At 36.6% G+C, this 17,015-nt stretch overlaps 1 pseudogene; it reads left to right on the forward strand.

The window, feature by feature from the left end:
* Positions 1 to 2,026: 2,026 nt before the first annotated feature.
* LOC143389921 (testis-expressed protein 38 pseudogene) lies at positions 2,027 to 12,396 on the forward strand (annotated as a pseudogene).
* The last annotated feature ends 4,619 nt before the right edge of the window (positions 12,397 to 17,015 follow it).

Consider the following 17,015-nt stretch of genomic DNA (forward strand, 5'->3'; position numbering starts at 1 on the left):
GCCAAGGAGCTGCTTGCTCTTGTCATCACCTCTGCATTTCTAAGCTGACATTGTGGTTGATTTCCACCCTGCCCACTTGTACTAGGCCACTTGATTTGCAAAGTGCCAGAGAACTTGGTCCAAAAGTTTCCTACCACGCCAAGACTTGTGCAGGTGTTCCTTTGAATTTCATTTCATGAACTCCTTGTAAACATCCTTTCTTTTTAAAAATAGTCTGATCAAGCCCCACATCAGCTGTTTTATGTGAATGTGTGTGGGCACTCTCTCATCCAGCAAGGAGGTCCATGGAACAGGATAGAGGAGAGTGTGGCTGCAGAGTTCCTAATCAAGACCTCCAGAGACCAAGCAGGAAGCAGATCTGATTTTATTGCATAGTTACCATGTATGTATAGTCAGGCAGTGGCTAAGCAGATTACAGGCAGCCACCAATACAATTTTTTGCCAACTCTCCTTGAAGCAACCAATCAAGTAGTGGGCCACGGAACAAGTGCAGGGACTGCAACATGTGGCCTTATGCCCAGAGCTGTGCCTATGGGGTAAGTGGTTTGCCACTGACACTCCTAGCACAGGGGAGTGGTTTGCCACTCAGATGACATTAATGCATGCCATGTGTGCAGTAGTCAGTGCACTTGTCCCAAGATGAGTGGAGTTACCTATCAGTTACTGATGATTGTCCCTCCCTTGGATGCCTACAATTAATGAGGAAAGGTCACTGGTGAAGCATTGAGAACTCCTACACCAGCTTCCTTCTGAAAACTCTTACCAAAACAATGCTTCCATTTTAAGCCTGCTGTGTTTCCAACCACATTCTATTGACTTGATTCAGCAAGAGAGACAATGTTTAAAAGCATTGAGGATCTAGATTATCTGAAGAGGGTGAGTATATCAGGTGACTGGGTCTTCTTCTTCCAGTCTGACCTCCATGGAGAGCTTTGCAGGAAAATAATCCCAAGTCATATCCAATCACTTTCACATTTGAAGACAATACTGCCAGAAGCTTTAGTTTCCTACTGAGACTTGCAGTCCTGGAGTGTGTCATGAAAGTTTTGTCTCAGTCCATTTCAGTGAGAAAAGTATTGTGGCTGGGCTCTGGCCATATACAATCTTAGTGATCCATGTCGGCCTGGGGCAGGATTAGAGGCAGGGAACTTCAGATAAAGAGAACTCTCGTATCATTATCATTTAGAAAGGATTTGGGGTTAATTTTAACTCTAACCCCAGCTTTATAACAACAAACAATAACAATTCAGTTTTGACAAATTCTCCCTCCTCCAGGACATTCCCTTTAAAAATATTAGCCAGAAGATATCTAGCCAAAAATGAAAGGCTGAGAGAGGGTGCTGCCACTCTCCTATCATTTAAGGGACTGGGAAGCCTGAGGCAGGCAGGAGGATCTTGAGTTCAAAGCCAGCTTCAGCAAGTTATGGAGGCCCTAAGCACCTCAGAAAAAAATGGACTTACAAAATTTTCAGCCCTCCTGATGGTTCTGGTTAGTGTAATTCCCCTCAGGAGTGATGGCACTGAGATTAGCTTCCATAAAAACATTTCCATTGAACTTCCCATCATTCACTTCTAGTCAAAATCCTGCTACCTTGGTTTTGACTCTTTCTAAGGAAATGGCTAACTTTGTTAACCATGCTCCTGTGAAATGTTGGAAAAGCACAATAAGAATCAGGACAATCAAAGTCGAACAGGCTGGCATCCAGCAACTTGAGATTCAATAGCACAGAGATTGAGGCTGTTTGGTAATTGCACTTTCTTTCTCTCTCCAGTGGGCGTTTTGGGGCCTTGGATGCCATGGGTCCTAATTAGTGTCCCCTGTGACATCCTGGCTTCTCTCCAAATACTTCCTGATGTCAAAGACAGGCGGACTGACAGTGCTATGATGTCACCGTTCCCCAGACAACTGGAGAGGCTCCCGGTGCTGGCCATTTCTGACAAAGATTGAAGACAAGCCGCAGCTCAATTGTGATGATATGATACAAGACCAAGGGACTGAGCCCCAGGGGCATACTCTTTTCAAGAAATGCCATCCCAACCTTTTCCCCCAGTTGAAGCAGAACTAGAGTCTGTGGGGGTGCGGCTCATCTGTCCTGTGGTCAATCCTGCTTTTTCCAGGTCCGAGCCGCATGCTGAAGTCCACCTGCCTGCACCACCCTCCACTGCCTCTATGAGACACAATACAAGTTTGGCCACACCAGGCAAGCTAGCCACCTAGACGACAGCATCCTGCAGCAGGCAATTGCTCCCCGCCCCCCACCACCCACCTCCATCACTCCCCCCACCCCACCGAGCCGCCCAAGTCCAGTGGGCCTAGAGGGTCAGAGGGATTCATGAGGATGCGAGGATCACCCAGCAAAGCACCAAACCCTAGTCCAGACTGGCCCCTCCAGGCCCTGGCTCCCCAGAGATGATATATTGCCCAGCCAGGGAAATGGCCTAGGGCCCCTAGCAGCTTTATGGAGTGGCAGGAGTGGTGGCTGTTCACATCTGAAGGCAGTGGAGCATCAGTGCAGCTCTGTGATCTCATCACATAAACTCTGGAGAGGTTCCTCGCCATTCATAGTAAACCAATACAGGTAACAGCTTGAATCTTGATTGTTCTCATCAGAACATATGGGGTTTTCATTTAATATTTACCTATGAATAGTTTATATCTTCAGTTTTTTTAAATATTTCTTAGTTATACATGGATGCAGAACTTTTGTTTACTTTTATGTGGTGCTAAGGATCGAACTCAGTGCCTCATGGGTGGAAGGTGGTTTTCTGAAAATAATTAGCATTCCCTTAACAAGGAACAAGAAGAATAACTATTGGATGCAGAACTCTATAGGGTCTGATATCACTATCATATTTTACTAAATATACTTCTTTTTTATATTCTTTATATTTCTAAGGAGAGAATGAATGAATGTATAATTTAAACATATCTTAATAAAAAAATATATAGGAACCTGAATTTTCTCCTAATTTCATAATTCTGAGGATGACTCACAACCCATCTTGAAACAAATATATAGACATTACACTAAATTTATTAATCAGATTCAATGACATTTGTCTGATGTACATGAACCTCTATATATCATCAATGTAAGCATTTCAGCATACATACAATGCAAAACCTACCTTAGTAGCATGCCCATTTCAGTACTCTTATCCTCTTTAATACAACACTTACATTTTGTTTTGCTGATTATTTTTTGGATAATAGTTTTGCTGTGTTTGTGTGTGTGCATGTTCATGTGTACATATATTATATGTATATATGTAACTGTATATGTACAAACAGTGAAATGGATTGTGGAGATCCCTCTCACCTTCTGTATGGGTTATATCACATATTGCTTGATTTTCACAATACTGATTAGCACTGCCCTTCTATGAGATGGTAAGATAACACTTGCACTGTTTTTATTATGCGGTGAGTCCATGTGCTATAGCTATTTTTATAATTATATTGTTACTTCTACTATACAAAGATAATAAAGTTACAAATAAATTTACATAATGTATAATTTCCTCAGGATTTTCCATGATACAATAACTTCCTACAGTAATAATAGGTTATATATGAGAAGTGACTCAATTAAAATTTCAAGAATGCTAAATTAAACAAAATTGTTTGGTTTGTAAAAGTTTAATCATCACTTTTCCTGGAAGTCTTAGCCCAACAAGTATATGGTAATATGCATTATATTCATAATAATATTGTGATTTGTATTACACAAAATATACAAAGTGAATTTTATTTGATCTTCACAAAAAATTGTGTGTAGGTAACTCAAGAATTGATGTTACCTAGTCTTTAGTTGACAAAACTCATGTTTAATATGTGAGATATAACTTTCATTGCAAATTCAAAATAAAATGGTTTCAAATTTCTACTAAATCTTGTGCTGTCTTCATTACCGTATTAGAAACACAAGCTTGTATTTTTATTTTCTTTGTATTTCTTTCTGCACCTGGAACAGTAATGTGTGCCTTGTTACATACTTTAAAAAATACTGTTTCTTAAAACTTCATCTGATTTAGTAGTAAATTCTCATTAAAGCAATAATCTTGTAAGCAAGATGTATCGCTGTGTACCTAATATATTGGGTCACAGTGATATGATAAATTATTTTTATTTAATTAGTTCAATCTTCTGTGGCTTTTTCAAAAGCCTGTTAAAACTGCAAATAAATCTGACTTCTTTTCTCTGAAATATGTGAACCTAGACTATAGTGAAAATCAGGTATAAATGATGAATTAGAAAATCTGTTCTGACACAGCTCTAGGTATGAAATGGAATGATTAATCCAGACCATAACAAATATAAATGGAGTTTTACCTGTTATATTAGGCCAACCACAGACCATTTGTCTGAAGACAAGTAATGATTGAGTCAATGTACACTAAAAAGGGCTCTATTGATGTGGACTGGTAATTAACCAGAATCCCCCAAAATCTGGTCATGAATAACAACAACAATGTTGTATATATACTTATTACACATATGTATAATATATGATACATACTATATATATATATATATATATATATATATATATATATATAAAATATATAACATACACACATATACATACATATTCACATATAGAACTGATTTCAACCCCCTTAGAAATGTATGATATTTAATCTCATGTCTTTAAACTGTATTATTTTTAAAGGAATTTTCCCATCTAAGAATCTAAGACACTGAGTCATCTCACTGCTTTAATGACTCCATAAAATTTCTTTCTTTTCCCTTATCACGGTGAATATTATTATAATAAATATTCTGTTTACTAATCCAGAATTAAATTAAAAATTTTACCTAAAAATCAATTAAAATATATAGTAACTGTCTAATCATTAAATATAAACACTAGTGCCTTTTAAAAATCAATTGAATATTTTTTTATACAAAGAAATGAATTTGCTTTGTGAATTATCTAGAATATAATCTCAGTTCTTCCTTTTAGAATGAATAGCCTCTGATCATACCTGATTTAGCAGATTATCAATGTTTGCTAAAATCTTATGTGGTAGAATTAACTTGGAAAATATAATTTACAGCAAAACTTTCTTTATTCACAAATAGCAATATATCTTCTAGCAGATATAGAAAAATATATTTTAATGATACAAAAGAAAATATGGTAGCTATTCTCTATCAGGTTATTTGTTAAATGCTGGAGGTACCTGAGCTCAAAGGAGAAGTTGATCCAAAACTATTTGAAAAGTTTTAGAAAAGAGAAACAAATAAAAACATATTTCTTTGCTTATTTGCTATGTTTGAGTTTTGTAAGTATCAGAAGAAAAGGTGCATTTTTATACAGGTTTAGAGTATATGATGTTAATAGGATGAATGGAACACTTCTGAAAAAAGAATCTGTATTGTTGCCATCTACATAGACCAGTGGAAGAAGGAAGGTTATCAATTTGAGGAAAAAAACCTAGTGGCCCCTTTCCTTTTTCCTTTAAGTGATATAGAAAGATCTATATCTGTTCATCTGACTAAACCAGGACAGATATCGGAAGGTGATTTCTGACACTCTTCTTTCAGCATGGCTTCTTCCTCAGGCAAGAAACACTAACATCACAGAGTGGCTAAATGTTTTTCTCTCCCCATGTTTGTAGACTGTTACCAAGGTTAGGTTCTCTCTAAGTAGCAGCAATAGTTCTTCCTATGATGAGTACATTTAATATTTATTTTTTAGTTATCGGTGGACACAACATCCCCGTTATCATTGCGGTGCTGAGGATCGAACTTGGGCCGCACGCATGCCAGGTGAGCGCGCTACCACTTGAGCCACATCACCAGCCCAAAGTGCACTTACTCTTAACATGAGAAATTGTAGATAATATGAATCATCCTGTTTCTCCAAAACAAAAACAAAACCTTCAATTTTACATATACACTTTTGGGTGCTATTGGTGAGTGTCCATCACACCTGTAATGTAAGCAAAAGAGATTAAAACAACAACTAAAAAACAAAAACACAAATCAAACTCTGGCTTGGTGGTGAAGTTCTTATCTGGCATGGAGGAAGCCATGGATTTGATCCTGAGCACCACAAAAATATTTAAAACATATTAAACTGAAGATCAAAAAGTCGTGTAAATATTAAAATGTCTTTTACTTCCCCCCATTCAATTAACAAAAGTCAATGGACCTTTATTTTATTTATTTACATGTGATGCATCACATATGCTAGGAAAGCACTCTAACAATGAGTCATATCCCTGTCCACTCCTTTATTGTTTTTTGATTTTTGCCATTTAATTTGAAAATTTACTTTAAGGTAAGATCTTTTTTTTACAGATCAATATATTTTCTCTTAAGTCATGTGTTTAGGAAGCAGCCCTTGTACTTGAAATAGCTATGTGCAGATGTCCATGAGTTCAGTGATACTCGGTGCTACATTAGCCATAATTTTGCTTTCTCCCTGCCATCCTCACCTGAATAAGCTAGTGATTTAGCTTTTCAAAATATACAATAAGTTTCTTTTTTATTCATTTATTTGATGTCATCTTTAATTTCAACAGCCACTCTGGTTGGTTCTACCTCAAATACCTTCTCAATTCTTCAACTTCATATCGGTCCATTGCAAATCCCCTACTCCAGGATAGTATCACTGTCTGACTGTCACATTGTAGCTTTCTCTGCTTCCTCTTACCCTCCTATCAAACCAAGTCTCTTACACAGGGAAATGGAAACTATCATTTAATAAGACCATACCATTTTCTTCCCACTAACAGCAATATGCAAATTCAGAATCCTTGCAGGATGCAGCCACTTCCACTTCTTCTACTTTACCATCTACCATCCTCCAAACTTTTCCTTGGAATAGCCTTTCCCTAGATGTGGTGATGTTTTGCTCATTTATTTCACTTACATTTCAATGAAAATTAGATTTGTTCAGAGAATAATACTTTACCACTTAATCTCACAAACAGGGCCAAGTTCATATACACAAGAGCCCACACACTTTTGTTTTTATTCTATAGTATTTATGACAACATTATGTCATACATATTTACTTGCTTGTTGCTTCATTAAATTTAAATACTGTAAAGTAGGGTATCTGGCTTTCTAGGTTATGACTGAATCCTCCACACTTAGCACTTTGCATACTACATTTACTAATGGAAGTGTTCATATAAATTAAAGTCATAATATGGCAGAATCGATAAATTCCCCTGTATATACCCACTCATGAATATATTTTTTTCATAAAAAAGAGTTTACTTTTTGTTAATTATATTTATGTTTTGAATGGAAATGAACATATATTGAGAACACAAAATAAAACTTCTTCAAATTTTAGGGTGAGACACACCCTGTAGTGACTGGTGTATGAAAATTTTACTTCAGATATGAGGAAACTATGAATTCCAGACTTAAAGTGCATAGCACAAGGAGATATTATATCAACCTAGAAAATTCTAGAAGTTCACTCAAATTTCAATGATTCAAAGAAAACACATATTAAATCACAACCTGTGCTCTACAGTTACTTTTCTGTTGGATCTTACATAGCATGCAAAACAAGACTGATTTCTGCATTAAGAAATTAATGACACACAGCTATATCATGGCCATTGGGGTGCAATCTTACGGCAAACTTGTTCTGACACACTATAAAAAAGTGAGAAGAACTGCTGTCACCACACCACCAAGCACTCATGCTACCTCCTATAGAAGTATTGCCATACATGTTTTACTCTCTAAAATCACTAGTTAGAAACTTTTCTCTTAGCTTTAGGAACACAGTGAGTTTTAAAAAATGACAGATGATTTTGATAGATTAAAACAAGCTCACTTAATATACATAAGCCAAGAATTCTTAATTTTAAAACCATTTTTGTTATAAATAATGCATAGATGTACAAAGTGAAAAATTTATTCAATAGTCCTTGTACTTTTTCTCTGATTGTTTCTATTAATTAAATTGTTGGGAACTGAAATTACTGAACAAATAATTTTCAATTCTTAGGTGAACCATCTATTCAAATATTTTGCTCATTATTTAATTGCAAAGTCTGTCCTCTTTATTATTATAATAAGAGTTTTTAATATAACTTGGGTTTCCTCCACCCTTTGGCTATTTTGACTAGTGGTGTTAAGAATATAAGTGTACAAGTAAATGAATTTCTTTTGATGAAATCTAATTCAATGAAATCATTTCTTTTGTACTCTGTACTTTTCATGGCATATTTATGAAATCTTTGCCCAATTAAACATAAGATTTCCATTTTTATTTTTCTTCTATTTATGACTATGACCTATTTAGAATTAAATTTTGTATAGTGTGACATTAGGGGAGAGGTTTTTTTTTTCACAAAGCTATCCAATTGTTTTAGATCTTTTGTTGAAACCATTATTCTTTCCCTATTTAAGTATTTGTGCATCTTTGTTGAAAAATAACTAACCAGAGATAGGTTAGTATATATCAGGACTCTCTATTCTGTTACATTGATTTCTGTGTCTACTTTTATGCCAATAATTTTTTATACACTTTGGGTTAATCACAGTGGTGCTTTACCAGAGCCACAACCCCAGCCCTTTTTATTTTTTATTTTGAGACAGGGTCTCACTGAATTGCTTAATGCCTCACTAAGTTGTTGAGGCTAGTCTCAAACTTGCAAACCTCTTACCTGATCCTCCTGAGTCTCTGGAATTATAGACATGTGCCACTTGGCCAGCTCCACACTCTTTTCATTACTGTATCAAAGTCTGTTGAGATTTTGACTGGAACTGTATTTAACCTAAAGATTAATTTGGGGAGAACTGATATCCTAACAATATTGACTCATTCAATCCAAGAACATATATCTCTCCTTTTACTTAATGTTTATTTCTGTCAGCAGTGTTTGGAAAAACAATTTGAAAATCCTAGAAATTATTACCAATACTAACTCAGCTGGCATATCAGCTTCCTGTTATCTTTCCCTGCAACCATCTGAGAGTTCATGAGTCTACCAACAACTTCATAATTTATGTCAGGTATATATTACCAAAATGGCATGGCCAAAATTTCCAAGAAAATTGCCAGTAAATTAGGAACATGAGAGGTTACAAAGATGAAGATCTCAGGTACCTTCTAATATGCACTTACCCAAATACATTAAGACCAAGATCAGAAAGGCCTGAGATGTAGTAGAGAGCTAAAAAGCCCAAGGTTTATTGAATTAAACCCACATGATTTTGTAAGGAAATAAACATCATTTATTTGTATAATTAACAAGGGCATCTTTGATAAATAACAGTATACCATAACAAGTGAGAATGCAGAAAATGATGGGATAGGTTGGAAAACACCATTTTTGGCAGTACTGCTCAGAAATCCTTATATAGTCACCAAAAATTTACTGTTGGACAGGACTGAGCCTGGTTCCAGATCAAATCAAACTTATCTTTCTGTAAGTTAGAAAAGGATAAATTAGTACACACAAAAGGAAACACAAAAGACCACAATCTCAACTAAATTCATCTAGGTTGGATCTAGAATTATTTAACAGCTAAAAGAAAATTTAAGTTTCATAATTTATAAATTACTCTTTTAACAGATAGAGAAGTAAAATGTAGTCTTTGCTGTTCATTTTCAGAATTATAAGTGAAGATAATACTCCACACTCTCCAGGGAACTCACTAAGTCATTCCAAGGGAGAGCTGAGAAAGTTTTTTCAAACAGTGAGTTGGTATAAGGCATAATGAAAAGTGCAGATTTTTTTTTCACTGTTGAACTCAGGAAGGGCATACCTATACCTATATTTGAGGCTAAAAGCAAAATAAAACAGAAAACACTTAGTGATACTCTCATACCTGGCAACAAAAAGGTCTGGCTTTGTCCTTCTACCTGTGTTTTCCTTCATATTCATATACTTATTCATGTAAGCAAAGTATATATTTTATATTGGATATAATTAAGTTTAATCTAAGCCACTTCCTCTTTAGGGAAGAAAAAGAACAATTGAAGAACTAGCTGGTAACCAGGGGTATTTCAAATATTTTCCTGTCAGCAAATGGGCATTAAACTAGAGAAGCCAACAACATCCCTTTCCTCTCATAGACCTTAGTGGTCAATCCAGTGACTGTCTCTAAGGCAGCAATTTCAAGAAGAGAAAAAAGAAAAAGAAAGAAAAAGAAAACACTATTTTCTAAGGGAGATGCCAGATAAAGACTAGGAGGAGGCTCAAAGTCAGCTTGGGTATACATTTTTTATAGATAATAAGTGAAGAAAACTTTACTGGAGGTCATGTATTAAATTCCAACAGGTTGGTTGAGAGCATTAAAAATAAAAGACATCTCGAGATTACTCAGCAACAAGAACTTATACCATGCTCCCTTGGAAGATACTTAACTCAGAGATATTTCTAGACCAGAAAGAGATAAACCTAAAGTCCATAAATATACCATATGGAATTTCCAATCTTTGGATCTTAGAGCAAAATAAAAACCCTCAGCGCTATAAAATCCAAGTTCTCAAGAGAACATAATCACAAGAAAAGTAAAGGCAACTGCCTCCTATGGTTAGAGTACTGATATTCATGCTGCAACACTTTCATTTCCAATCCAAAATACTTACAGGAATAACTCAGTCTTTTGCAGCAAAAGACTTTATCTTTTCCTGCAAAATACTGCTGCCAAGTCTGTATAGAAAAAAAAAAAGAGGATGAAGTTGTGACATGGGTAATCTTTTTAACCTATGCCAAGAAATGGTGATAACTTTCATTGCTAAGAATAATATGATATATGATTGCAAAGAAGAAAAACACAAAGGAGGGAGGTGAGTCTGGAAAGAGATGCAGAATCACGCATGAGGGAGCTACCATAGGGGCTGGTGATGCTCAGAATACACTTTTCCAGAACTTGTTAAAGTAACAAGAAAAAAAATGTAGGAGGCAAAGAAGGAGGTTTGGACCAGTTGGAATAACTTGGTCAGAAACTTCTTGAGGCTTGGGCTCACCAATGTTGACTATACTCTCTGCCTTACTCCCCTATAAAGATTTTATACAGAAATGGCTTTCCAACAGCCAACAACATAAATATGAGATCCTGAGGGTGTGAGAGCATTCCCTGTGGTCTATTCTGTGAGCTCACCATCTGAATTTGGGAAGACATAATTCTGTGGTTAGCCATTCTTTTATGGGATATAACTATGCTCATAAGATATCACAAAATGGACTCCCTTCCTTCTATCAACTGACAACAACTTCAGAAGAACCACCCCTCAATTCAGAACCCTGTGACATCATCTTGAGGGAACAATGGGGCTGGGACATTCTGAGGATTCCCATTGGAGGTCAGGGGAGTTGATGATTTCATTATTTCCAGAGCCATTGGCCTGGTAACAAGGCCCAACATCATTGATTCCCAAAAGAAGGACCTTGGCCTTCCTGGCTGTAAGTATCGTTTTAGTCCTTTGAGTGTGGGGAACAAACTCACAAGGAAGACCATTTGCATGGATTTGGTGGTGACTGCCTGCATGGAGTGCTAAATAGTTACCAGATAGACTCCTCTAGGAGACTAAGGACTTTGCAAAGGCTGAAATCATATTCTGCCCCACCACAAAAAAATACATTAGTGTCCTCATCAAGAGGAAAACTATTACTTCCTCAAGGACCTTGCCCTCAGTGAGGCTTCTCAGTCTGATTGATCGTAGGGCCCATGCGATCAATCAGACTGAGTCTGGGAAGATCTGAGTTCTGGGAATATCATGAGTCTGGGAAGATCATGTTCCTTATTTGTAAAAGGTTAAAAGGCCTCTTATGCTCCCTGAAAAATCTAGCTTTAACTGAATAAGTAATTTGATGAGATGTTTTTGAGGAGGGAGGGAAGGAATGAATAGATGGGTGAGCCAAATCAAGGAGAGGAATGAAAAACAGTTCAAGTCCCAAGCTACAGCTGTCAGTCAGCTTGCTTCTTGCTCTGCTCTGTGATAATTGGTGGCTGCACTCTCTTTCTGCACTGGATGAAAGTAGGAGGAATGTGCCTAGCAGTGGGTAGAAGTGATGAGAGCAGCCACCTTTACTTACAGCACACTCTATTACTGGATAAACAAGTGATGCCAATATGTAATGTATGCAGCTATCAACATAGGACCTCCTGGGGCTATGACCAAAACTAAGATTAAAGTCCAGATTCCAGATTGTCTGTGGGAGTCAGACATCCATGAAAGCAGGTGCTATGCCATCAGAGGCAGCAGCCCCAAGGAAGATGCCACAGTTTTCCTGCAACCTGCTCTGTTGGGCTGTTAGCAGCCCTTACCTCACTGGATGCTACAGCCCCAGACCATATCCCCATTTCTGATTGTCTTTCAGGAGATACCCTCTGCCCTATCCCTCCACATGCTGAGCATACTTCCCATGCTGGACCACTCTGCTTCCTACCCCTTTCTCAAGTAATCTGAAGAGAATGTTGACTTCCATTCCCTTCCCACACTGGCCCATTGGGCAAACTCTTCAAATGCATAGCCTTTTTCTTCAGAGTTGTAACCTCCTCTCATTGAATATGAGAGCTTTGAGTACCTGAGATATTAGAAAATGGATGTAATATTAGAAAAGGGATGTAACCTCAACAATGTAATATTGTCAAAGAAGTCAGAGCCCATTATTAATGATGTTACATTATAAGAGATTTTTTGAAAGTCAGAGTCTTCTATGTCTCATTTGGCATTCAGAAGGCAATGTTTTGTCCCTGTTTTATGTGGGTAACAAGTCTCACCAATACAATGAGAATTGGAGGATGACTTTAAAGTGGTGTCTTTGAACTTTACTTGTGGATGAGGTTAATTCCCTCCATCCAGTATTTAAGCTCAAATATGTGCAATCTCCTGGGTTACATCCCCAAAGGCAGTGCTGTTCTAAATAAAGGGAAGTACAATTGCCACAAAAATGCCAGTTGCTGAGGGCACACAGCTATGGTAGTCTACAGTGGCTATGATTCTGGCCAAACAATTCATCATGAGGCCCATGAACCACACCACACTATGGACTGAAAGGCTGATATCTATGATGTAATGATTCTTAGGTGGTAGGCTCTGAATATTATTTCTAATGGAAGAATACTTCAAAAGGCTATAATGATTCTTCTATCACGGATAAAGAGACAGGTTCCAAGAGCATAGGTCATTATTTTTCTTTGTTGTTGTTGCTGAGCCTATTCTCCATTTTACATCTGCCTGGCATTAAATTTCCTGATCTTTCCACCATACCCCTTTGTATCTTTTCCTTAATCATGTCTTATTAAAACATACTTGGTGAATGCTTTACTGTGTGTAGAGTCTCATCAGGTTTGTCTACAGATTGGCTTACAGGAAGGAATGATGAGGACCTCCTAAAATAATACACAGAAATATAACCATAGTGTGTATCTTAAAAGAATCAAAGGCTGCTCAAAAGTTGAGTCCCCTATGTCTCTGCCAAATGGGAATATTAATAATTTTTATACTCTCTGGAAATGGTTCTAAAAGGAGAGACAAAGATAATTATGAACTATTTGACCTCAATTTAAAGATAAGAAAGCCCTGTTCTGTCACACAAATTACCTCCATTTACTTTTGAAATGAGCAAACCCACTCACCTTAATTGATTTAAACTTTTAATGTGGATTGCCTGGAGAGGTAGGGCCAGTTTTTGTCTATTTTGTGGAGTATGGTGTGTGTGTGTGTGTGTGTGTGTGTGTGTGTGTATGTGTATGTGTGTATGCACAAACTTGTGTGTGATAGTGATCCTCAGAACTTAGTGAACACAGAGATAAATTTTTCTTTTCTTTTTTTTCTCCTGTGTGTGGGCTGAAGAGATTAGGTCCAGCAAAGGCAAGAAAAGCCATATCCCTATTTATATGACCTCTTCCAATGGATTTTTAAGCCTTTTTATTTTTTTAAAGATAATAGGAAACATTTTTCCCCTTGTAAAAACATCTTATATTGTATCTCAAAATATAGAATAAGATTAAATGGATCTTCTCTGGTAGAACAGGGGTGGAGATTCACTCTTCCTTCACCTTGGCCTCTCTTCTCCTTGCCCTCTGCAACCCTGCAGATGCCTAAACCCCAAGATCACTTTCTCAGGCCCAATACTCTAATTCAGAAAATAAATTCTAGATCATTGCTTTGTTCACACTTTCTGATAACACTTGATTTCAAAGGAGGAAGGAATCCATAAACATAGGGAACAAAGCAGATTTTTTTTTCTCTTAATAACCAAAGGAGTGGGAAGAGGCATTAGTAAGACACAGTGAGAGAAAAGAGAAAATGCTTTGTTCAGATAAATTATAATGGCTATATCACTGATATAAAATAAAGCTCCAACAGAGTCATGTAACCATGAATTCACTCCCTAAACAACCAAAATTGCTATGTTACCAAAATAGCTCCACTAGAAAGAAAGTATATTTTTATTCCTTAATATGAGAAAACAAGGCAAGTTAGGTTCATACAATAAACAACACACTCTCTATAAATCTCAGGATACTTGAATGTGTTCTGGTTTGGTTATGAAAAAAACCACATCTACTTGATGTTGGTAAGAAATCCTGTGAGGTGTGAAGCAAGCAAATGCTGTCATTAGAAATAGTTCAACAAGTCATTACAAGTATGAGCCCATCATTATCCAAATCCTCAACTTCGACCAGCAGGACCAGCCAGGGGAGCATGAGGGTTCATGTCCAGCAATGCAAAAAATAGAAATTTCAGCAGAAAGCAAATCAGCAAGTAGCAGGGGAAAGCTATCCACACCTCAGCTTTGTTGCCTCAGACCCATTCCAAGTGCTGGGTACTCTGCAGTCATCTTGAAGCCCGGAAGTCTATTCCTTTGTGTCTTCTCTTTCTATAGTATCTGTTGCCTCTCTCACTTATAAAAAGGCTCTTTAAATAAACATTATGTCATGCATATATATAAGGCAATATAATAAATAGAAAAAATAAAATAGTGCTTTGGGAAACTAAGGAAAGAAACAATAGTACCTGCCAGACTAAACAGGTAAAAGGATTTAAAATAAAAGCCAAACTCAGGCCACAACACAGCCTTTCTCACAGAACTGATAATGTAGCAGAAGAGGCAGTTTTCTCAATTTGGTCTCCAAGAAATTGTAAAACTTTTGACAATTCTGATGGCTTTGATGTGAAAGTCTGTACTTATCCAATGAACACAGAATGCTTTAGTATCATCAAATTAACACTAAATTAAACTAATATCAAAGGTAATTTTTAGGGCAATTGCTATGTAATTAAGATAAATAGTTGAGAATTAAGTAGCATACTGGTGGGACTGCAAATTGTTGAAGCCAACATGGAAAGCACTATGAAGATTCCTTGTAAAACTGGTAATGGAACCACCATTTGACCTCACTATCCCCCTCAGTTTATACCCCAAAGACTTAAAAACAGCATACTACAGGGACACAGCCACATCAATATTTATAGCAGCACAATTCACAATAGTTAAAATGTGAAGCCAATCTAGATGCCCTTCATTGGATGAATGAATAAAAAATGTGGTATATATACATAATGGAATATTATTCAGCAATTAAAGAGAATAAAATCATGGCATTTGCAGGTAAATGGATGACGTTAGAGAAGAATGCTAAGTGAAGTTAGCCAATCCAAAAAACAAACAAACAAACAAACAAACAAAAAAACAAATGTTTTCTCTGATATAAGAAGCACAGTGATTTTTTCAAGTTCAAGGCTTGTATTGAGATGTCTATAGTTAACTGAAGGCAAATCAAGATTATATTACATTGAGTTTTCAAGTAGAATTTCCACTGGAATATGTTATACAGGTTGAACCTAACTAATGAAAAAATCTGAAGTGCTCCAAAATAAGGTTTTGAGTGCCAACATGACACAATTGGAAAATTCCACATGTGATCTCCTGTGATAAAACACAGTCAAAATGAATGTGTGCTGGGCATGGTGGCACATGCCTATAATCCCAGCAGTTCAGGAGGCTGAGGCAGGAGGATCTTGAGTTCAAGTCCAGCCTCAGCAATTTAGTGAGGCCCTAAGCAATACAGTAAGACAATCTCTTAAAAAATATAAAACAGGCTGGGGATATGGAACAGTAGTTAAGCACCATTGGGTTAAATCCCAAATCCCTCCCCAAACAAGAGGTGTATAAAAATACTGCATAAGATTACTATCAGGTGCTTGGGATGTAGCTCAGGGAAGACTGCTTGCCTAGCTTTTGTGAGATCCTCAGTTCAAGCCCCAGAACAAAAAACAAAATAATAACAATAATAATAATAATAATAATAATAAATGATTCCCACCCTCCCACAATACCTATCAGACTACATTTATAAGGTGTATATGAAACATAAACCAGTTTCATGTTGAGACTTGGCTACCCACACCCACAATATCTTATTATATATTGAAAATATTACAAAATTTGAAAATCTAAAACATTCCCAGTACCAAACATTTTTGCTAAGGGATACTTAAGCCATAGTACAAGTTAGCATCATACGTATTTACATGGTAAGAGTTTAAGTAACCAAGTGACAATAGCAATAGAAGTTGGATATTAAAGATCTTTAATATGCTGGGAGATATGCAATAAGCCTGGTCCGGAAGTACTGCTACCAGGTAATCTGGTGCTACAAAAGTGTTAGCATAAGATTATGTAGCACCAGAGTTTGGCACAAGCCCTCCATTGTAGTTCTGTTTCCAAACCAAAAGAAGTCAAGGGGAGGCTATGTTGGTTTTTCTAACTGAATAACATTTATTGGAGGAGGAGTCAAAACCAACACAGTTTAGTGCCTTTGTTATGTCCATAATGAGGTAAATTCATTTGCTAATATTAACTATTATGTCCCTACCCAAAGTCAAGTGTCCTTCTAATCCAATAATCCTACCATTATATGTTAATAATTTTCAGAAGGACTAAAATTTATTTTTATGTAAATTTTATACAGAAATGAAGAGTCCCATCAACAACATATAGGACTGTTTTGATATGTTATGACACTAACAGTTTTGGCTATTATTGTATGCAGAGAGCATGGAGAAATATAT

Source organism: Callospermophilus lateralis, unplaced genomic scaffold (genome assembly GCF_048772815.1).
Source record: "Callospermophilus lateralis isolate mCalLat2 unplaced genomic scaffold, mCalLat2.hap1 Scaffold_74, whole genome shotgun sequence".
NCBI lineage: Eukaryota > Metazoa > Chordata > Mammalia > Rodentia > Sciuridae > Callospermophilus > Callospermophilus lateralis.